This window comes from Culex pipiens, chromosome 3, assembly GCF_016801865.2.
Source record: "Culex pipiens pallens isolate TS chromosome 3, TS_CPP_V2, whole genome shotgun sequence".
In the NCBI taxonomy this organism is placed as follows: domain Eukaryota; kingdom Metazoa; phylum Arthropoda; class Insecta; order Diptera; family Culicidae; genus Culex; species Culex pipiens.
This window is the reverse complement of record NC_068939.1, coordinates 41203036-41225971: the sequence shown is the minus strand read 5'-3', so window position 1 is coordinate 41225971 and position 22936 is coordinate 41203036. Positions and strand designations below refer to the sequence as shown.

The window sequence follows — 22936 nt, the reverse complement described above, 5'->3', positions numbered from 1 at the left end:
TTTCTTAAATAATTGAAAACAACTCGACATTTTGAATGATTATGTCAGTAAACGCTTTAGTTTCGTCAAGGTATAATAGATTTGAGCTCCTGAATCAAGCTATAATCGACAGAATTGAATTATAGTTAATTCCCTGGCAATACATAAAATTGTACACTTCTTCTGAGCAAAATCGGTCAACATTTCCCCATTTATACTCGAGGGTGAAGTTTGTACCCGGACAGACGGTAATAAAAAAAAATTCATGCCATTTCAATATCAAATACTGTTAAAATAACATAATGTGATATGGAATCTTCATGAAAAATCCATTTTTGCATAAGGGTTTAATAACAGTTTATGTTATCATAACAAAACTTGTTATAGGTCTGATATTGGTTGAAAAGCAAAACAACTTTGGAATAACTTTTTTTTTGTTTTGGAAGAATACCTCCAACTGTTATCGGGGTGATCGGATTAGTTGTTAAAATCAGGGCTGCGGAGTCGGGTCATATTTCAAGCGACTCCGACTCCGACTCCGACTCCAACTCCGGCTTTCTGAGTTAAGCCGACTCCGACTACGACTCCGGCTCCAACTTTCCACAAATTGTTGACTCCGGCTCCGACTCCGACTCCGGCCTACCAACTATAGCTGACTCCGACTCCAACTCCGACTATAGCTTTCCAAATTTTGTTGACTCCGGCTCCGACTCTGACTCCGACACCTAATCTGTATTTTAAATATTAAAAAAAAACGCATTTTCAGCACAACAATTTTCTGAGTAAATTTGTATTTTGTCGTTTAAGAAAATGGAACATTTTATTGAACTACTTTAAATTTACATTCATTTTTTTAAATTAATAAGCCAGCTACACTAATTTTTAATTGTTTTTTTCAGCAAGTTGTAATTTATTTAAAATTTCAGTAGAGCAGATTTCAGTAAATTTAACTGAATTTAGTAATGAGAAATTGGTGTGCAGTAACTATCAAAAATACCCTGGTTTTGAACGAAACAATTTTCAAAGTTATTATTTGTTGAAGCTTTTTTGAATTTATTTGAGAAGACGTACTTGGAAATACAAATCATGAGAAAATTCTAATATTTGAAAAAAAATTAAATTATATCCATTATATCACCCCGATTTGAGGCATTTAAAAAAAATTAGACTTGTTCAACGATATTATTTAAAGATCAACACTTTAAGAAATTTGTAGAGATATTGTAAACATTGGGGTAATCGATATATCCAATAAATTCAATGACTCGTATATGCAAAGTTGCATATGCGATCATAAGAGCGCCGGTTTAACTGTATTTCATAATTAGTTGCAACTTATTTTAGATATTTTTGTCAGTTTGAAATGTTTTCAGGCACGACACTTTGATTTGTTTTTATTTACATACAAAATGAGCATGTTTTATTCCAAGTAGAAGATTGATATAATAGTTGATAATGTTTTAAAAACATAATTATTTTTGTTAAAAACTGTTAGTGAGCTTTCCAATCACAATAAAAATATGCTTTGAAAACATCATGGCATCTGATAACTATCTTGAACCAAATAATAAATTAAACAAAAAATTGTCAACGCAGTGCACGCAATTCAATAAATAAATTTAAAATATAAATAAATGGAAATTTACCTGAATTACAACAAATATTGAACAATAAATAAGTTCGTACATCATTTTAATTTTTTTAGCAACTCCGACACTAGGTTTATCAGAAATTTACGATTCCGTCTCCGACTCCGACTCCAGCTTATACAATTTAGCCGAATCCGACTCCGACTCCAGCTATTAGTGTTTTGACGACTCCGACTCCAACTCCAGGTCCCCAAAAAGACCCGACTCCACCAATTGGCTCCGACTCCGACTCCGACTCCACAGCCCTGGTTAAAATAACAAAAAATAATAACAAAGACAATCCAATAACAAAAAATTCATAACGACGAATAATAACTCTTGTTATAAATAAAAAAAATGTTACTGGCCTAGTATTTTCAAATATCAAAAAATGTTATTCCCAAGTTATTTCCGTCTGCTCGGGTATGGGAATAATCGGAAAAATGTATGAAAAATCCAATTTTCTTTCGGTTTCCTCTGCAGGGCGCTCTGCTTTCATCTTAATATTCTCAAAAGTGATATTCTTATAGGAAATTTGATGATCTACAACTTTGTAGAACATGCCAAAGCTGTAAAACTCGATCCTGAAAAGTTATTAGCGATTTAAAAAGTAATTTTTGTATGAAACACATTTTTTCACCAACATTAGGCTCGAGTAAACAAAATTTACACCGATGATTGAAAAATAACCCCAAAAAAACGGTTTCCGCTTGTGGAGCGGGGCGTCATTTTTTTCTGAGCACCCTAATGTGCATCCATGTTTGTTTGTGGGGGTAGAAAAAATAAGGGGGTGTGCATGATTGCTTACAAGTGGGTGTGCATTAGGGTGACAAGAAAAAAATAAAATTTTGGAAAATCTCATCTTATCTCCCCCTGGCTCGATTCTTTTAAGCAGCAATAAGCCTAACTTTGCCAATTTTGAGTCAAATCGGTTACGGTTTTTGAGAAGGGCGTTAGTGTTTTAAATAATTTTGTATTTTGAAATTAAAAAAATGCTGTAACTCGAAGCCGTTGCATCGTATCAAAAAGTGTTCAAAGCCAAACTTGTAGGAAATTTGAAGGGCTTTCCGAAAAAATACACTGAAAGTAAAAAACACGCCACATTCATGATATTTTTTAAATTTCATGTTTAAAAGATATTTTTTTCGTTAATTTATTTTTGTGAAAATTGCCTTAGATGTTACAAAAGGAACCACGAAAAATTTAGGATGGCGTATCGCTCCTAAAAAAATACAAAAATCAATTACTAAACTTTTGTATTGAAGTGATCTAAACATCCAAATTTTCAAAAACCGAATTCGGAAAACGATTTTTCGGACAATTTTAAATAAAAATCTCCATTTTGACCATTGTCCTAAATCCAATCCTTGTGAAGTTACAGCAGTTTTAAAAATAAAAATTTTGAAAAACAGGGGTTTTGGCCAGCTTATGATAGTTTCTATATGTGAGACTCGATTTTTCAGTCTCGAAAATATTTTCACCAGAAAGCCAGTCCACTTTTCTAAATAACTTGTATTATTGTTGATGTAAGCTAATTTACTATCCAGCCTACTACCATCCAAGGAACTACACTGAAAAAAAAATATTTTTGCAATTCCGTCGTGAAACTACTTACTTTTCCTGTCATTCTTGAACGACGAAATAGCCTACTTTTCTGTACCAAAAATAACAGAATCGAATAGCAACACTTTTCAAAATAAATGCTGAAAAGTTCTACTTTTCAGCACTCAAATGGGTGCTGAAAAGTTGAACTTTTCAGCACTTGTTTTGAAAAGTAACATTTTTTTGATTTAAACGATTTATTGACAAAATATATGAAAATTTGACATAAAATTTCACTCAGTGTGTGTTTTTTGGAATTGCAAAAAATGTTGTATGGAACTCGTTGCAAAACTTGATTTTTTCAGCACTCTTCGTATTTATCCAACTCGGTGAACCTCGTTGGATAAATGTACGACTCGTGCTGAAAAAATCCTCTTTTTGCAACTTGTTGCATAAACTACTATTTCGAGACTGAAAAATAAAGTTTCTATACGTAAGACCGTGAAAAACCACCACATTTTTATTTTTTAAACCGCTGTAACTTCACAAGGATTGGACTTAGGACAATGGTCAACATGGAGACTTTGATGCAAAATTGTCTGGAGAATCGATTCTCACGTTTGGGTTTTAAAAATTTGGACGTTTAGACCACTTAAAAACCGTTTAAGTAAATGATTTTTGTATTTTTTAGGAGAAGTTCTCCATTCTGAATTTTTCGTGAGTCTTTTTGTAACATCTAAGGCTATTATCAAAAAAAATTGAATAAAAAAAATCATAAACTCAACTTTAAATGTGACTTTTAAACTTAAAAAAAAATTATTAAAGTGTCGTGTTTTTTTCTTTCAGTTTATATTTTTCCAGTAGGCCCGTCAAATTTCCTTCAAGTTTGTCGACCAGTTTTTGATACATCGAGTTACAGATATATTTAAATTACGAAATAAAAAAATATTTTTAGCACTTACGCCCTTCTCAAATGACACTATCGAGTGCAACTGGCTCCATATACACAAAAATGGCTTATTTAAGCGTAGGATAACATGTCTAAAAAGTTTCATTGAAAGAAGGTCGAGAAAAAAGTAGCTAAAAATCCTGTTTTGGGCTGGAATTGCTCACAACTTTGTCGAAGGGTGCAAGAATATCCTAGTTGATAATTTTGAGCATCTAATTTTGTAAAACTTTAGATACAAAATTACTAAATACTTCCTATTCAGTTCGAGTTTAGTTGCAAACGCTTTTTATGAGCTATAATTGACAGCTGATATGCCAACATTAGAAGTACGATGAAATTAGATGCTCCCGTATTTTTATATTTTGAAAATGTTTTGGATTGGTAGAAAATTCAATATGAAGCCTCAATAAGGAAGGCATAACAAAATTATAAAATTTTAAATTTAGAAAAAGGATTCCTAACAGATGAAAACAAACTTTCATCCCTATAGTTACTGTAGTTCGGATATTCGTAGTTTTCAAGCATAATTAAATCGATCATTGAAAAATGTAAACGATAGCCCATTCTCAAATCATTTTGGAGCATTTTGAAGTTATAATTAAGCATAACGGTTGAACGTGCAACAATAACACGAAAATTGATTTGCCAAATTTATCGGATTTTTATCTCATCCAAGTATTTTTGGCGAGGATTTTGGATTATTGAGTCTGAACTGTATAGATGAAATAGCAATAGCAATTGGGCCCAACGAGTCCGAACTATTGAAAGTCGATAGAAGTCACCATTGTGGGAAGAAAGTGATACAATTTACTTCTAGAAAAAAAAACTGGAAATATCCAACACATCTTTTAAGTTCTGCAAATTCTTAAAAAATCGTCCTCAATTTAGCCGTTCCATTCGGTCCCCCAAGTACGAAACGACTACGAAAATGCTTTCCACCTAAAAGTAAGTCTCCTGCATGTGAATGTAAAGCACAAGTACAACACGAGGAAGAAGAAAAAAAAGTCCAGGAAGCCTGACATGACCCGGCATGAAATGTATTAACAAGAGTGTGGAAAATGGAAACTTTATGATGGTCTCTTTATCTGGTTGGTCCCGTTCCAGGACACGCCATTCACCGGGGGAGGAGAACTTTTCCCGGCGTTGGCACAAAGTAATGTAAATAAATGTACGTTCACATGAATAAATATCAACCATTACCCCCAACACCGCCAGCGCCACTGCCACCATTCAACAACACTGTTGATGTCGTCATCACCGTCAGCAGTAGTGGGGAGCTCGGAAAAAAAGAAGAAAATTGTGACCGGCCTAGGCTGGCAATCCATCTCGGCTCGGGGATGGGAAAATCGTTGAACGAGTGTGTGTGAATGTGTGAGAATGAATAAAAATGGAGCCACTTCTCAATGAAGAGTGAGGTTACTAGGACAAGAGTATTGATTCAACAGACTCTTGCGTGGAGTAAGAATAGAGCAATCGGTGACTTCCGAGGGTCGAGGTTCAAACAGTTTGAAAGTTCAATGTCATCTTTGTTTTTTTCTGGAAATTTATAAACTTATAAAAGTTTTTTGAAAAATAAGTAACTAATCAGATATTAGCAGTTATTCAATTATATTAAATGTAATTTAAATGTTACCAAAACATTCTTTGAACCTTTTTCTTATATTCATTCTATTGCTTGAACAGTCGGCATTGTAATTGCAATTAAAATTTAATGTACCTTAATCTAAAATGAAGTCATCTCCTCTATTTTGATTTGCATTACCTGAAAAGAGAATTAAAAAGAATGAACTTTAGTAAAGTCAATTTCAAAATGAATACAACAAATTCTAAAAAGAGCCACTGTAAAACTCCAACATTGTCGCCAGCGCCCGATTCTTCATTCAATAAAACTACTTTTAAAACAATCCCATAAACAGCCGGTATCTTGTGCACAAAAAAGGTCATCCAACGGGGGCCATCCTTCCGTCTGTGAACGAAATTATAGTGCCACTTCGGGGTGACCGTAAAAAAAGGCCAGTCAAAAGCAACAGGAAGCACTTCCGAGTCGAGCAGTCCGAATCCAGTGACCGTGGAGTGAACAAAAAAAACATGCTCTTCCACCGGAAGTCTGCAAAAGGGGTGGACGAGGGGTCCGCTGTTTTACTGCCTTTAATTTAAGGATACTTTCAAAAAAAGAAGCAAAAAACGAAGAAGGAAATATAACTAAGATGACAACAAAACTATTATGTCGAGAGTTTGTCGAGAGTCTCAAAAATAAACTGGAAAATGCCACCGCCACCACCCCCTCCCTCGGCCACCCTGAATAAACTCATAAAAAGTGAGCTTTGGCAAAGCTCGGTTGCTTCCTCTCGGTTCGGTCAGTAGCTTTAGTGAATGCATATTTACTGGCTGCACAGAGCAAAAACAACCTTGCTAGCAACGATGGTGTGTTTATCCCCCGACTCGGCATAAGTTGAAGATCTTCAACGAGCGGGGTTTTTTTTTTTCTCTGCTGCCGTTTTGTAAATGCCTTCTCTGGCTGGTGAAAGTTTTGAAGCGAAAATTCTTCGAGTGGCTCTTGAGGAAGAAACGCCGACGATGCATCGTGAGTTGATGGGGAGGGAGATTTGTTTATGGGTTTGAGATAATCAGAGTGTTCTAATTGGCACTGGTGGATTAAGCATAGCTGACGCTCGGATTCGTAATAAAGCGTGTGTTTGGCTTAGAAAATAAACTTCTAAATTATCAAGTTGATAGCCAATAGCCATAACTAACAAACTTGTAGAGAAACTACATATTCGTCTTCTAAAGAAAGAAATTTTCTTTCTTTATAAGCTATAAAAATGCTATTGAGTCACAACAACTTGTTATGCATTTAAAAACAAAAAAAAAAAAAACACTGTCGATTTCATCGAAATCTGGTTTTAACACATTTAACACATGCTTATAGTTTATGCAACAAGTTTGCAAAACAATCATGTAGGATAATTTCAGTAGCTTAAGGGTGCATAACAACCATGGAAGTTGTTGTCTTCTTATGAGAAATTGTCAAACTGACGGACCAAGTCTTGCAACAACTTAATTGTTAAAATAGTCAAAAATTTTTGAAGACAGTACATTAGGGGATGAATAAAACTTATACTGATAGTATCTGTAGTTCCAACTTTTTTGATCCCGTTGGGGCTACAAGTGTTGCCAACCGAAATAGTGGTTTATGCAACAAGGTGCAAAAATTAGATTTCTCAGCACGAGTCGTACATTTATCCAACAAAGCGCTGCCGATAAAGTTTCTCCAGTGGAAATTTATAATTTAATCATACATATTTGTTAAAATTTCCAAGGGTTTGCAACAAGGCCACAGACTGGCAAGTAATTCATAATTACTTTGATTTTTAGCTGGTAATTATGTAATGCATTGTTACTTAGTAATGCATCGTATTTATAGTAATTTAAAGTAATTAATTGGTATTTAAAGAAATTTTGGAGTAATTTAAGTAATTTTTTTCACCATGGAGCAACTCTCTACGAAATCGGCTGGTTTTGACCATTTTTATTTTTTGTATTTTTTTATTTGACTTAAACTTTGTGGGGGCCTTCCCTATGACCAAATAAGCTATTTTGCGTCATTGGTTTACCCATATAAGTCTCCATACAATTTTGGCTGCTATCCATACAAAAATGGTATGTAAATATTCAAACAGCTGTAACTTTTGAGTGAATTTTCTGATCAATTTGGTGTCTTGGGCAAAGTTGTAGGTATTGTTGAGGACTTTTGAGAAAAAAAATAGGTACACGGAAAAAAATTAGAAGATTTTTTATCAATTTTTTTTTTAACAAAAACTCAATTTCCCAAAATATGTATTTTTTGATTTCCGAGATTTTTTGATATGTTTTAGGGGACAAAAATCCGCAACTTTTGAGTCATAGAGAAACATGGTCAAAAAACTGCCGCCGAGTGTTGAATTTTTGAAAAAAATATTGATTTTTGGAAAAAAACGAAGTTTTATGCAAAAACAAGTTTGACATTATTTTTTGATGCAAAATTGAATTTGCAATCGAAAAGTACTCCACAGATTTTTTGATAAAGGGCTCCGTTTTCAAGATATAGTCACCGAAAGTTTGATTTTAGCGAAATATTTGCATTTTCTCAATTTTTAAAAATAGTGACCATAAGTGATCATTTTTAAAAATATTTTTTTTTAAAGTTCAGAAAATTTGGTATAAAATTGTCTAAGAGACATTGAGGATTGGACCTCGGGTTTCTGAGATAGAGCCGCTTTAAAAAAAAAGAAACGACGGTTTCCACGCGAAATCGACCACTCAAAATCCGGACCATCTCCGATCTTAATAAAACTTGCTGGATCGTTTGTCCTACTCAAATCAACAACTCCTGTGCACTCAGTTTAGTAATTTACAATGGCATTTGAATTTTAGGAATTCTTTTAGTTTTAAATTATTGGTAATTAAATTTAAATTGAAAAAATCATATCTTTCGAAGCAGATGTTCAAAAAATCGATCAAAAGTGTGTTTTAACGAAAATCGTGCGCTCTTTTCAATGAAAATATTTCCAAAAGCCGAAACTTTCATTTTCGATCAAAAAACAGCCAAAAATCCAATTTTCTTCGAAAATCAGGCTGAATACACCCTTTGATTCAAATTCTGCCATTACCATTCGAAAGAGCGGGCAATTTCCCAATTTTCTTCCATAGACACCAAGTTGGAGCGAAAGCGTTTTCGAGTGGTTTGTAAATAAAAACCTTTTTTCGTTTTTTTTAATTTTTTTTCCAAAAAACTAAATTACATGTTTTATGGCAAATTTTGTAACAGATCCCATTTTTAAACTTAAAATAATGTTCTGCTTCCGTGTTTTTGAGTTATTCCTTGACGTAACAGTTTCAAATACATATAAAAAGAACGAAATAATTACTAAAGATAAAAAAAAGGTGCACCTAACCTAACATTTCCTGAACCATTTTTATTATGGAAAAATGTTTATCTCACTCGTTAGTGTTGTTAATACCTGCAAAATAGTTTTATTCTTATTTTATTTTCCAAATTCATCTGGACACATCATTTATTCGTGTTTATCAAAACTATTTGCGTAGATTTGAAGCTTATTATGTCAAGAATAAATTTGCAGAATAAACATGCTATTTCATCAAATCTCTGAAAAGTTACAACAATTTTGTATAGAAAAGCTGCAAATTGTAAAATTCTGTGATATTTATTCCCTTTTCGTCCTACTATTACTTAAATTATTCTCAGGATGACAAATCAAAAATCCTGTGTTGGATTTTAATTTTATTTTAATTGTAGGAAAAAAACACGTTGACAAATTATTGAACATCTTACAAAATTCTGCTAAGTGACTTACAACAATTTTCCAGGCAAACGGCATGGCCAAACTCTAAGGTGCTCGGATCGGCTTCAAATCTTCGGGATTCTCTACCCAAAATAGTTTTATACATAATTTTTGTTAGGTAATTAGGGTGGTTCCTGGCACGTCAGGGTGTGCTTTAAAATGACAATTATGGCGATTTTGCAAAAAAAAAAAACACATATTTCCAAAAACAACTTGACATTGTTTAAACCAACTTAAGTTATCCGGTTTGTACATGGAAAGTTACTAATTTGGCTATCAAGGAAAAGTACGCATGAGTTCAGTTTAATCGGCGTTTGACAATGATTATTAAAAAATACTCAAAATTGTCATCTTTGAACCGCCCTGACGCGACAGGAATCACCCTAAGACCCATAAAAAATAGGAAAAAAAAATATTTTGCAGGTATTAACAACACTGACGAGTGAGATAAACATTTTTCCATAATAAAAGTGGTTCAGGAAATGTTACTTTAAGGTGCACCTTTTTTGGTTATCTTTAGTCATTATCATTATTTCGATCCTTTTATATGTACCGTAAACCGGGGTGACTTTGATAGGATTTCAATTTGTTTTTAGAATATTTTTCAACAGGTAAGGTTTTTCTCAAGATTATTATTTTTAAAACATGTACTGGGGTAGGCCACACAAAGTCCATGCACAATTTTGGAAAAAAAGTTTTTTCAATTGTATTTAGAAAAATAGTTACGTTAAAAATTCTTAGTTTTAATTCCGGGGTGACTTTGATAATCATAGTTTTTCTTGTTAAAATAATATTTAAGATGTTCAAACTTTATTTGTACGTTAAATGTACCATCACTAAAGTAGCTGATATAATTTGCAAGAAAAAAATCAATGTTTATGTTAAGTTAACTATGTTTATAAGCTTTTTAACTAAATACATATAAATTTTAGGTAAAATTGTTAAAAAGTCGGAATTTTGCCTGAAATTTGTTAAAACTAGTTTTGTTTATAAAATTATCGATTTATATTGCATTTTATACTGAATTCGAAGCACGAATCACAAGTTTTCACATTTTACATGAAATTTGTTCAACTAAAAATGCCTCTAAATTTGAAGTTTTTTTTAAGCTGTGTTTCAAAAACAGATAATATTTATTATTTACAAACTTATTAAACCTTCTCCTAGTGGAAAATTGTCCAAAGAATCCGAAAATGCATTTCGTTTTCCGATTAAAAATCATGATCATTGAGAAAATCATGACACTTTGAGAAGTTTAAAATAATGACTTCCATCAACATTTTCTTAACTATAGTTAACTAACTTTATAAACCTTTAAAAATTTTATGAAAAGTTCTTCTTGAGGTACTTTGAACACTTCTCTACCACGGTCAGTATGTTTCTGAACCATTCCTTACGTATTTTAATTGTACTCTTCATTTTGCGGAAAAATCGCAAACCTATCAAAGTCACCCCGGCTATCAAAGTCACCCCGTTTTACGGTATTTGAAACTGGTACGTCAAGGAATAACTCAAAAACATGGAAACAGAACTTTATTTTATGTTTAAAAATGCGATCTGTTACAAAATTTGCCATAAAACATGTAATTTAGTTTTTTGGAAAAAAATAAAAAAAAAACGAAAAAAGGTTTTTATTTACAAACCACTCGAAAACGCTTTCGCTCCAACTTGGTGTCTATGGAAGAAAAGTGGGAAATTGTCCGCTCTTTCGAATGGTAATGGCAAAATTTTAAATCAAAGGGTGTATTCAGCCTGATTTTCGAAGAAAATTGGATTTTTGGCTGTTTTTTGATCGAAAATTAAAGTTTCGGCTTTTGGAAATATTTTCATTAAAAAGAGCGCACGATTTTCGTTAAACACACTTTCGATTGATTTTTTGAACATCTGCTTCGAAAGATATGATTTTTTTCAATTTAAATGTATTTACCAATAATTTAAAACTAAAAGAATTCCTAAAATTCTAATGCCATTGTAAATTACTAAACTGAGTGCACAGGAGTTGTTGATTTGAGTAGGACAAACGATCCAGCAAGTTTTATTAAGATCGGAAATGGTCCGGTTCAAAATCGTATTTTTATGGTCGATTTCGCGTGGAAACCGTCAAACACGAAAATTTAAGTTTTTTTTAATCTCACCAAAATAACCCACCATTTTCTAATGACGATATCTCAGCAACTAATGGTCAGATTATCAATGTTAATACAAGAAACATTCGTGAAATTTTTCGATCTTTTCGAAAAAAAAAACACTTTAAAAATTTTGAAATCAAGACTAAAATTTAAAAAGGGTTAAACATTGAATATTACGCCCATTTAAAATGCTAGTCTTGATTTTAAAATTTTCAAAATAGAAAAGATCGGAAAATTTCACGAATTTTTCATGTATTAACATTGAAAATCGGACCAATAGTTGCTGAGATATGGTCATTAGAAAATGGTGGGTTGTTTTGGTGATATTAAGAAAACTTCAATTATCGTGTTTCTTATCCTTAAAGCGGCTCTATCTTAGCAACCCGAGGTCCAATCTTTAATATCTCTAAGACAATTTTACAGCAAGTTTTCTGAACTTTGGTCACTATTTTTAAAAATTGAAAAACTTTAAATATTTCGCTAAAATCAAACTTTCGGTAGCTATATCTCGAAAACGGAGCCCTTTATAAAAAAATCTGTAAAGTACTTTTCGATTGCAAATTCAATTTTGCATTAAAAAAATAATGTCAAACTTGTTTTTGCATGAAACTTCGATTTTTTCCAAAAATCACTATTTTTTTTCAAAAATTCATAACTCGGCGGCAGATTTTTTGAACATGTTTCTCTATGGCTCAAAAGTTGCGGATTTTTGTCCCCTAAAACATATAAAAAAATCTCGAAAATCAAAAAATACATATTTTGGGAAATTGAGTGTTAGTAAAAAAAAATGTTGATAAAAAAATCTGCAATTTTTTTTCCCGGTACCTATTTTTTTCTCAAAAGGCCTCAACAATACCTACAACTTTGCCGAAGACACCAAATCAGGATCAGAAAATTCACTCAAAAGTTACAGCTGTTTGAATATTTACATACCATTTTTGTATGGACAGCAGCCAAAATTGTATGGAGACTTGTATGGGTGAACCAATGACGCAAAATAGCTTATTTGGTCATAGGGAAGGACCTCACAAAGTTTGAGCCAAATCAAAAAAATTCAAATAAAATCCCTTTCCGGTTTTGGTAGAGAATTGTTCCATGGATCCCTCCTAAAACTCTCCTAAAATTTATTTTTAACATGTTGTTTAGCGAAGCTGATTAACAACAAAAGGCAACTTCATGATACATTACCCAGTGAAAAATATTTAGTGAATCCGAAATCCATTAATTTTTACTAAATAATTGTAAAAATCTGATTTTTTTTGCAAGAATTATATTAGAATTGATTAATTTTTTATGCTTTTCCTTCTAATAGGCAGTCAAAATTATTTGAATTTATGTGTTTTTTTAAATATATTTTTTTTATAATCTGCAGAAATTGACAGTCCTGTAATATCTCTTTTTTTAAGAGCTAAGCTATTTTCCTGAAAAATTTCCAAATATTTCTTAGACAAAAGAAATTTGAATCGACCAATATTCCAATGCAGAAATGAAATCCAATGTAAATGTCACGTTTCGCAGTATTCGTATTTTTGGTAACGATTTTTTTATGTGCTTGAGAAAAAACAAACGAACAAAATAATGTTAAAGAAATGTTCGAAAACCATTTTAAAACTTAATGTTCTTATGATGAATTTCACAGTTTTCATGAAGAGCCGCTGTAAACATTTTTCAGTTTATGTTTGGCTCGAAAAATTAGAACCTTTTTTCAAACAAGTTCAATATTTTAATGACATTCGACTTGCAATAAAAGACAGTAAAAAAATATTTTGCGTCGAAAAAAAATAATTAAAAATATGAAGTAGAAATAAGCCTGCAATTTGTTTTAAAGCTACGCTTTCCATTTTTTTTCTTCTTTTATGATATACATGACGTAAGTCAACTTAAATAATTTTCTTCTGCAATTGATTGATAAGGGTTCGATTGGTTGAAACGTGAAACATAACGGAATTTCTAATCAGATAATGAACAGGTTAAATTGGCACTTAAACAAATATTTTTGTTCATACCAATTGAGCTACTTTTTTACCTGAAATGGTATAATTAAATACTAGTGTCAATTTTATAATACATATTTGAAATAAAACAATTCCAAATTTTAAACCAATTCACTCGCTGTAGGACATTATCTAGTGGGGACAATTTTGACGTTTGATCGCCTATAGCTTGGATACGATTCTAGATGTGTAAACATGAAACTTTTTTGAAATATTCTGCTATTTTCATTTAAAAAATTACGCAGAATCCACAATATCCAGATTGATACAAAGAAAAAATAAAAAGCATAATTTAAGACTTTGAACAAATATATACTATCTGTTCTTTGCTTGATATTGAGTGTTATTATTATTATTTTATTAAGTTTTATTTTAAAAGAGCTATCGGATGAGCTTTTATAAATAATTTTGTTTAGAACCGTAGAAATAAATACTTAAATTTATTCAATATTAAATTATATATTTTTTATCATAGTGAAAAGTAATTAAGTAATTTATGCAATTGATCATTTTGGACCAGTAATTGGATTAACCCCCGATGGTTTGACACCACCTGTTGTCAAACGAACGGAGTCACTTTTTAGTTTGACACCCGTTTACACGGAGTTCACATCCACTACCAAACGTTTCTATTGATTGTGTGCTTGAGCGCCGTGTAAAAAGTGACAGTTCGTCACCAACGAGGTACAAACTAAAAAGTGTCAAACGAAAAAATGACCAACCACTGGGGGTTGAGTGTAATTGGCAGAGTGGCAAGTAATAAGCGCTTCTGCACCAATCCGATTTTCTCTACAATTTAACGGACAAATTGAAAAGCAACCCATTAATGTAATTACACCATATTGCATACTTGCAGGGGTTTCTGGCTTTCTCCTCAAGTAACGCCTGAAAGTATGCATTACGTTGCAGAATCATGAAAGCGTTATGCTTGCGTTATGTAAGCAAATTTGATGTTGTTTGTAATCATAATCGTTGCAAATGTGAACGGACGACGGATCGATAACATACGTAAACGTTTTTTAGAACAAATTGTTTACAATGTAAACAGATCCGCTGACAGGATTTCTTTCCGTGGAAACGCTTGGGTAAATCCTTGAATTTTAGGGATTTCGCGGAAACTGTTGAATTCTATGCTGTCTGCGAAGTCGTGAAAATTCACTAACCCTGGATATCAGCTTAGAAATAGTTTTCCAGTTATTTATACGATATTTTTTAATTGGTGGTAATTAGGTAATTCAAAAATTATTAATTAGGTCTGGTAATTCTGGAATTTTATTACTGAACGAGTAAATCATGATACCGGACAACCTAGATTTTTTATCAACACCAAATCGTTAAATTTTAATAGAATTTTGAATTAAAAAAAAATATGATTTTCTAAATATTTAATATCGCTTCTCAAAATACGGAGCCATGTCAAAATCAACTCTGTATGTGTGTGTGCGTTTTAGTACGTGTGCTACAGTGTAAGTGTATGTAACGCGTGAAAAATGACAAAATAATGACTGCCTTAAATGGCAAGCTGACAACGCAACGCGACGCTACCGTCAGAGACGGCAGCCTCCGAGCCTAAAGATGATGGAAGCTTGAGGGGGAAAAGTGGATTGAAAGCTTCGTATTTGTCTTCCTTAAGGGCAAGTTAAATATTTTGTCCATTAATCATGTGAGTTTTGTGGGGGAATGTGAAAATGCAAAGAGTGGTGGGTCGTTTTGATGGACGTTTTTAATAATTTAAAATTTTAATTTGATTTTTGATCTTGGAGTTGTGTGATTTAAAACATGAGATTAAAAAAAATTATCTGCAACTCTTATATTTAAAAAAAATCCACCAGACGATTTCAACTCGAAATCTGTAGAGGTGCACGTGTTTCCAATTTAAACGGGTGAACAACTTTTTCACCAACATCCGTACAAGAAAGCTCGTTTTCCTCCATTCATCGTTTCTACTTTCATTCATTCTAAATGAAATCATTCGAGTACCTACTATTCAAGCTTTTGCCGGCTGGTCCTAATGATGGCATTCATCGCAATCCTTTTCCCACAGTTGGCCTCTCAAAATTTCTCGTTCTTTTTTTTTCTTTAAATAAAATCCAGTTCCACATTTAGAGAAAATTTATTTGGCTTTCGCTTTTAAAAAGTTCGCTCTCTCTCTCTCCTAAAAAACCCTTAACAATTAGGGCAAACAGAAAAATGTAGAACTTTTATATTTGTTTTATCACTTCTCTCGCTGACGGAGGAGTGTGTGCAGCTGAAGGGTTCGTTTTCTAGGACAAGTGTAGTTTGGGGCAAAATTTTCGTCCTCCGAGCCACCAGGATGAATGTGCCACTCGTTATTCTTTCATCAGCATCATCATCACCGTCGTCGTCGTCGTCGCCACCTAGAAAGCCCTCCCGCGGGGGTAAAATGTAGCTGTGAAGTGGCGCCATTTGCTAAAAGAAAGAGGTTTTTCCTTTTTCATGTTGAAGCCTTTTTTTGCGATTCGCACCTTGCGCTGCAACCAAGGTCGTTCAAGGCGGTGGAGTTTTGATTCTTTTTAAAAGATTTTTTAAATGATTATTTTTTGAGTTATTTTTTCCTAGTAAAATAATTTTGAATAACTTAAATAATGTCAAAGTACATAATTTTCCCCACAGATACTAAAAGCGACCACGACACTGAAAATGATGATGATGATGATGAAAGGATTTGTTTTTCTCAAGTAAAACAAGACTTCAAAGTGAAAGAAACGACACCACGTTGAGTGGCCTGTTTTATGCCCACGTGCAGATAGCATACACGCGTCTATCTGGGGCCAGACGTGTGCAGAAACTTCCTCTCCGGTACGCTTTATAGTCAAAGGGGTAAATTCACCGAGGAATCAGGTGGCACGTAAAACTAGGTAATGGGACTCTTGGAAGAGTTTTTTTCGCTCTTGAAACTTTACTTAGACAGTTTTCTTAAGTCTGAAGCTCTTTAAATAACAATTTCATGAGATTATATGACACATCGAAATGGTTTCAAATTTTATTTTATAGTGTCACCTATGTAGAACTTTTATATATTTTTGTTTTTATCATTAAATTGTAATTTATTTAAAAATATACACTTGACGGAAAAATGATTTCCCAAAGTTTTACGAAACTACCAACAAAAACACGTCGCAAACCGAGCAGAAAGTATCCACAAAACTGTCTTCATGACCTACATTTTCCCAAAACATAAAGAAGAACGCAGACAAGCACAAACAAAAAGGACCCGAGGTACCCATCTTAATCAATGATCTCTGCAGATTTTCCTCTTCATTTCTTTTGGACTCGCTCTTGCTTTTCATAAAAAAAAACCAGCACACATTCACAAAAATGTTTGTGTCACCACACGGGATGCGTTAGTCACAATGTTGGTGACATTCTTTCGTAACGCATTTTTAATTTTAGGAATTTTGATTTTGTTTCGCTAAATAACAATTTAAATTTATTTTATAAATATTTTTTAAAATAAATTCTTCACTTTATGTAAAAGAATTTCTCTGCGTCAAGAGATATTGCCAGCAACGCCTTGTTTGCTGGATGAGTCTCCCTGTAATATGTTGGTGAGTTTGTAGGTGAACTGGTGACGTGCTGGCACACCTCCAAGGTATCCGGACCATTGTACCAACCACAGTCTGCCTGCCCCAAATGTAATCTCACCCACACGACGCAGCCAACGGCGATGAAAACGCACACCTACCTATATGCTAATTAGAAAAGAGGTGCAGCAGGATACGAGAAGAAAGGAGGGGAGCTTTTCCATTTTCCGCGCTAAATAGTTCATTAGCGTTGAAGGCACGTCCCCCCAATTTGGGTTCGGGGTTTTTGGTGGCAGTGTTGCCAGCTTGCTGTGGCTTTGTGCTACAAAGCACAATGCACTACTGACATTGACTGACTGAGTTGAAGCTGAGGAGGGAGCTCTTTGATAGCCCGCATAGAAAAAAACCGTTTGAAAATCATTTGTTAAATATTCAATCAACCTTTTACCAAATTGTATAGCAACTATTTGGTAAATATTTTTTTTAATTCCTCACTGTCTCTCAAATAGTGAACTATTCCCCATATATGTTGTTAGCAATATTCACTATTTGATTTTTTCTTCTAGCGACACTTTGTCAAGTGCTTTTTGAAAGTTCATTTTTGCGTATATATTTTAGGGATTTCACCATTTCTCAAATGGTATTTTTATGGTTTTAAATAGTTATTTCAGTGATTTTTCATGGAGCATTACATTTTGGGGAACAGTTGTAACAATTCGAATGAACATCAATTTTTCAAGGATTTTCGGAATTTTGAGCTAGAAAACATTAATTTTGCTTTGGTCAAATAGGTTATTTATTTTTTTCATTTTATTTGATATATATATTATATTTTTGTCTGAATTGTCCTAATGATATATGGATTTTAAATTCAAACATGATGGAGAGTTTGCGGGATTCTAAATTGGCAACAAATTAAACTGAAGAGAAAATAACACAAAAAAATCTTAGAATAAACTAATACAGAAGAAAAAACACAGTTCAGGGAGGTATCCGCTGTGGTAGAGTTGACCAAAGCTGTACACCACGATCAGCTCCATCTCCGTCATTCTTTGGAAATTGTTGGTCGGATGGAGGGGTCCCAGAGGTTACTTCAGCAGCCGGTTCTGAAGATTGTTCTGAAGGAAAACGGCGCAGTCGTGCAACGTCGGATAACCGAGAGTTCATCTGGTGATCTTGTTGTTCTTGAGTTCAACCTGAAAAAAAGAAAACAAACTAAATGAAAAAAAAAAATGGTAATAAATAAACATGCAACATTTGAAGGGAGCAGTACGACATCGCTCTTACGGCCTTTCTTTTCATGTGTTGAAATGGGAAGAAGGCCGTAAGAGCAATTTCGTACCGTCCCTTTCAAATGTTGCTCCAGAATACAACTTGTTATCATACAAACAAAAACATGCTGCGAAATGCTCCACTTTCTCCGAAGAAATCCACGCGATTCTGTTTCCAGGTTCCCTGTTAAAGTTGGCTTGATCATTTCAGAAAGGTCTGGATCGTGGTTTTGGCCGAATGGAAGTTCAATTCGATCGATCTGAAACAGAAAAACAGAAGTAAACAATGGAAATGATAAACCTGGAATTGCAAAATAACCTATTGCCCTAATCCGTTATGCACTGAAGTTGAATCAAACCAATTAAAATCGATTTGGTCTGCAAAAGTAATCTTTTCCTCAGTTTGAAATAGCAGCATCTGTAAATAAATACAAAAATAGAGTTGTGTTGCAAAGAAATCTCAAACAAATATATAACAAGGCGCGAATTCGTCTAGTATTCCGGTCATATTATCAAGCTTAACAATGTAATTGGTTCAATGTCGAAGTGTAAACAAAGAATCTAGCCCTCAGTTGATGTTTACCTTAGGAACGAACAAGATAGACTCTTTGTTTACACATTGACATTAGCCAAATTACATTCTTTTGTTAGATATTTACCTTTTTTGACAACAGTTTGCTCACGGCACGGCAAAGACACCGCACATTTAGTCAGAAAAAGTAATTATGATCGGATTCCTAGATGAATTTAGATGTAAACAAAATGAATTCTGCATCCTAAATCGGTGATAAAGTGAGCATAAACAGTATAAAAAAGATTGGTAATTGTAATGTAAACATAGGTAAACATCACCTGGCGTGAGCAGCAAGTAGATTTTGTTTACATTCCAATGTTTTGCTGACATTTACTAGATTTTGCAGAATTATTTCTTTTTTGTTTACATCTGAAATTCGCTTCACCTACAAAGTAATTTAAAGATTAATAGTTACCGCTTTCGTCAAATGATGACCCAGGTTTAATTTTGGGCAAGTTTTCAAAATTGTGTAGCTCCTTCGACCAAGCGCAACCCTTTTACTTGCAAGCGCTTTTCTTTTTACTTGCACATCGCGCATCGCGTTTGTTTTGACGTTTCTGCGCGCGGGGCCATTCACACATTACGTATGGAAAATGAAATAATTCAGAAATTTATATATCGTGCTTGCCATTTCATTAGGGCACATAACTTTTTTAGACAAGAGTGTGTCCCTTTCACACCTTATGTAAACTATAATAATATTGCCCTTTTGAAATATTAGGCTCCATATATTTATATTTTAATTTTTTTTAATTGGGTGCTAAAGCCCTATGTCAATTTTTATCGACAACGTTAAAAAACACGATCAAAAACCATTTCTGATCACTTTTTTTCATTTTAATGCAAAAAAAAATTTGACAAGACAACATTTTTTCGATGGATCAACTTTGGTCCCCTTCGAACGAGCTGTCAAGTAGGGCCTTTTCTGTCAAGAAGGACCGCGAGGTTAATTTTTCAAAATTGATTTAAAAATCCATTCAAAACTCTTTGTATTCGTACAAAGGGTTATTGTACTCAGAAAATTCAAGCAAAACAATGTAAAAGGGTCAAAGCCGAAGTGTAAACAAAGAGTCTGTCCTGCTCGTTCTTAATGCAAAAAGGTGAACTTGATCAATTCCATTGATACTAGAACTACAACTCAAAAATTTGTTATTGACGAATCCGTGATTAACAAATATAACAACGTTAGAGAATTTTTTGTTTTGTCCAGATTGAAGTTTAATAACTTTATTTTCAAACCGTTCTTTAAGTCAACTTGGTCAGGAAAACGAAATGAAAAAAGACCGAATAATGATTGTTTTTTTAGTATTGAAGAGGAATTTGAAATATTCATACAATTTTAAGTGACGGTGAGAAATATTATTTTTTTGTTTAGACCTGTTGAAACTTGCACAATTGCACCATCTGTGGAAGAACGATTTTTGAAAGCAAAAGTAGACGTGAATAATTGTTTGTACCTAGTTCAAATCAACAACACATTGTCAAAGTACGTATCGATAGGGTGCGATGAAACTATGTATTTAACTAAAATTATGTATAAACTTCACGTAGATTAAAAAATAAGGTTTAAAACAGCATTTTTGAAAAATAGAGGAATTGAAAGAAATTATTTCATAAATAGTATAGAAATATTCGCAAAAGGTTCAAGATGGAAGGCAAAAATATATATAAATGATAATAAAAGTTCTTAAACATATGTAATTCCTAGTTTTTTTTCAAATTCCCTTAAAAACACATCAACTTATTCTTTTCGAAAAAAAAATTAAGAGAATCTGTCAAATAATAAATTTATGTTCAAGAATATGATCAAATTCTAGCACCATTTAAAATTTAAATTAACAATTTTGCAAATACTAATTATTTGTGAAAACATCACCACCATATTTTCGAACCAACAATTTGACAAATCGTCAACATTTCCCAAAAAGTAATTTAATGTTTCTTTATGGTCACTAAATCATCCTCGTTCATCCGGGAGTAGCTTCGGAAAATTTAAGATTTTTGGGGCAATGTAACTGTAGGACAGAGGTGGACAAAAATTTTGACTTGAGGGCCAAATTTTTATTTGAAAATGGCTCACGATGGTATACGGATTATGTACTTAATGCAAAAGTATTTAGTTTAGTTAAATATTGGTGAAGGTTAATGGTTTTATCGAAGGCAAGGAAGGTTATTAAATTATAAAATTGCCAAAAATACAAATGTTATGATGAAAAATCAAATCAAAAACTAAAGAGTAATCAAAATTTAATTAAAAAATTCAATCAAAATTCGTTTGTCTTGTATGCTTTTAAAATTATGAAGTTTCAGGGTTTTTAGCAATATTTAAAAAAGCATGTAGTACTTTAGAAAGTATAAAAAAGTTGTATGAAGGCGTTACTTATAATCTGATTGATTTTCTACCAAAATTGGAAATGGATTTTATTTGTGATTATTGATTAGGTACAGTCATGCCTCGGTTTTGCACTGCCCCGGTTTTGATTCGTACAGCTGTCTCGGTTAAGCACGGCCCAGTGCTTAATTGAAGCACAGAGCTTATGGAATTTTTTGCTATATGGGAGACATTGGCTTCAAACGTATGAAAAATCATGTAAACATCAAAAAATTATAATGTTTTGGAATCGGGATGATGTCAGCTATCCATTAAAATTATAATTTCATGAAAATTTTCACAAAAATACGTATTTTTCCTGTATTTTGAAAATGCAATGTTTCTCGAAAAAATACTCAAAATTATTGTTATTGCAATATGGGTATCAAATGATTGGAATTTTTTCAAACATTTCACATGTAAAACCATTTTTTTAAACACTCAAAATTTTCACAAAACTACGTATTTTAGAAAGAAAATTCAGGTTTACAATATGGGTATCAAACTATCGGGATTTTTTCATACATTTCGAATGTAATAACAACATATTTTGAAAACACTAAAACAAATTACAAAACTACGTATTTTCGAAAAAAATACTCAAAATTTCAGTTTTTACAATATGGGTATCAAACGATCAGGATTTTTTCATACATTTTGAATGTAATAACAACATTTTTTGAAAATACTCAAAATTTTCACAAAACTACGAATTTTCGAAAAAATACTCAACATTTCTGTTTTTACAATATGCTTATCAAACGATCAGGATTTTTGATACATTTCGAAAATAATAATATTTTTTTTGAAAATACTTAAAATTTTCACAAAACTTGCATGCATGAAAAAATCCCGATCGTTTGGTACCCATATTGTTAAAACTGACATTCTGAGAATTTTTTTCGAAAAAAAAAGTTTTGTGAAAATTTGGAGTATTTTCAAAGAATATTGTTATAACATTCGAAATAGATGAAAAAATCCCGATCGTTTGATACCCACATTGTAAAAACGGAAATTTTGAGTATTTTCTTTCGAAAATACGTAGTTTTGTGAAAATTTTGAGTATTTTCTAAAAATGTTGTTATAACATTCGAAATGTATGAAAAAATCCCGATCGTTAGATACCTATATTGTAAAAATTGAAATTTTGAGTATTTTTTCGAAAATACGTAGTTTTGTGAAAATTTTGAGTATTTTCTAAAAATGTTGTTATTACATCCGAAATGTATGAAAAAACCTGATCATTTAATACCCATATTGCAATAACTATATATTTTTGGATTCTTTAGTGAAAAAAAATGCATTTTCGAAATTCAGGAAAAATACGCATTTTTGTGAAGTTTTCATGAAATAATAATTTTAATGGATAACTGACATCATGCCGATTCCAAAACACAATATTTTTTTTATGTTTGCATGATTTTTCATACGATTAAAGCCAATGTCTCCCCTATATCCAAAAACACATAAGCTATGTGCTTCAGTTAAGCACTGGGCCGTGCTTAACCGAGGCAGCTGGACGGTGCAAAACCGGGGCAGTGCAAAACCGAGGCATGACTGTAATTTTAAGTACCTTCAATTCAGGCTGAAATTGCTGTGTAATTAAAAACTA

At 32.7% G+C, this 22936-nt stretch overlaps 1 protein-coding gene and 1 long non-coding RNA gene across 6 annotated transcripts in view; both read right to left on the bottom strand.

The window, feature by feature from the left end:
- LOC120412388 (sodium channel protein 60E) overlaps positions 1-22936 on the bottom strand; it is a 384347-nt gene that overhangs the window by 174905 nt on the left and 186506 nt on the right. The window lies entirely within an intron of this gene.
- On the bottom strand, positions 17505-19848 carry LOC120412419 (uncharacterized). The gene is made up of 4 exons (XR_005604812.2): positions 19369-19848; positions 18699-18797; positions 18495-18639; positions 17505-18304 (listed from the first exon to the last, which is right to left on the bottom strand). It is a non-coding gene; the product is annotated as an uncharacterized LOC120412419 (long non-coding RNA).